The sequence below is a fragment of the Octodon degus genome, unplaced genomic scaffold (genome assembly GCF_000260255.1).
Source record: "Octodon degus isolate 3935 unplaced genomic scaffold, OctDeg1.0 scaffold00122, whole genome shotgun sequence".
Taxonomy (NCBI): Eukaryota; Metazoa; Chordata; class Mammalia; order Rodentia; family Octodontidae; genus Octodon; species Octodon degus.
This window is the reverse complement of record NW_004524698.1, coordinates 1,838,870-1,840,544: the sequence shown is the minus strand read 5'-3', so window position 1 is coordinate 1,840,544 and position 1,675 is coordinate 1,838,870. Positions and strand designations below refer to the sequence as shown.

General features: G+C 54.6%; 1 pseudogene; it reads left to right on the top strand.

Annotated features, from left to right (window-relative positions):
* The first annotated feature begins 371 nt into the window (after positions 1-371).
* Positions 372-1,669, top strand: LOC101576279 (annotated as a pseudogene).
* The last annotated feature ends 6 nt before the right edge of the window (positions 1,670-1,675 follow it).

Sequence of the window (1,675 nt, the reverse complement as noted above, 5' to 3'; positions counted from 1 at the left end):
ATTTCAGTTATAACCATCTACTGTCCTCTCATAAGATGGCAAATGTAGAAGAAATGGACAGATTCCTAGATGCAAATGAATTACCAAAGCTAAATCAAGAAGATAAAAAATTCTAAATAACACAATATTAACCAATGAAATTGCAGAAGTAGTTCAAAAAAAACTACCAACAAAGACAAGTTCAGGTCCTGATGGATTCACTGCTGAAGTCTACCAGAAATTTAGAAAAGATTTAATGCCACTAATCTTTAAACACTTTGAAGAAAATTTTTTTTCAAAATTTTATTGATGGTATTAGCTGGAGCCGGCTCGCTAATGGTGGACGCTTGAGGCGCTGCGCGAGCGCGCAGGCGGCCGGAGCCGGTAGCGCGACGGCGCCATGTCGGTGAACATGGACGAGCTCAAGCACCAGGTCATGATCAACCAGTTCGTGCTCACGGCAGGCTGCGCGGCCGACCAGGCGAAGCAGCTACTGCAGGCGGCTCACTGGCAGTTCGAGACGGCCCTCAGCGCCTTTTTCCAGGAGACCAACATCTCCTACAGCCACCACCACCACCAAATGATGTGCACTCTTGCCAACACCCCTGCCACCCCTCCCAACTTCCCTGATGCTCTCACCATGTTCTCACGTCTCAAGGCCTCAGAGAGCTTCCACAGTGGCAGTAGCGGCAGCCCAATGGCCACAACAGCTACATCACCCCCACCACACTTCCCCCTTGCTGCCACTGGCAGCTTTGTGGCACCCAGCTGGCCAACTGCAGCCTCACCCCCTGGGGGCCCACAGCACCACCAGGCACAGCCATCCCTGTGGACTCCAGCACCCCCTTCTCCAGCTTCAAACTGGCCACCTCTGGCCCCTCAACAAGCTGCTTCAGAACCCAGGGCTCACCCTGCCATGGAGGCAGAGAGATAAGAGAGGCCCCTCCTCCCTCCCGGAGGCCAGGACCCTGTGGGGCGGGGGAGAGGATGTCTCCATGGGCCCCCTTCACCTTTCCTCTGTCTGCACCCCTGCGCCTTGGAGCTCTGGAGGGGAGAGATGGACTCTAGCCAGGCAGGGATACATCTTGTGCCAACATGCACAGCCACACACATGCAAGTTCATGGAGCAGAGGCATGCGGTCCCCAGCTCTCACAGATTTGGCTCAGAGTGGCTTGGGTGCCTGGTGAGCAGCACTTTGGAGACCGAACAGCCTTCCCACAGAAGAGGACTCATCTACCCTGCCCTGCCCTGCCTTGCCCTAGCCCAGGGGCACTGTGGACAGTCATCCAGCAGAGACATGGCTGGCTACTGACTTGGAGCTCCCTACAGCCAGCAAGCCTAGATCCCTACACTTGGGAATGCAGAGCCTTCTCTGCATGTGTGCGTGTAGCTGTGTGTATGTATTTGTATGTATGTCGCTCTTTGAAAAGCAACCTAGTTAATGGGGCACCTGGACTTTGCATGTTAGAGCAAGCCCCAAGTCCCTTGCCCACCACCCCTCTCCCCAGGGCCCTGACTCACCCCACCACCCTCTTGTCAGCCTGCACTGCTGTTCCCCTTGAGAAAAGGTTTATGGGAAACTCCAGGACTCTATCCTCCCATCCCCATTGCCTGCCTGCTGGGACTGACTGCATGCCTTCCCCAGAGCCCAGGGGTACCTGGTCTCTACTTTCTTTCCCCCTTTTAACAAAAGAG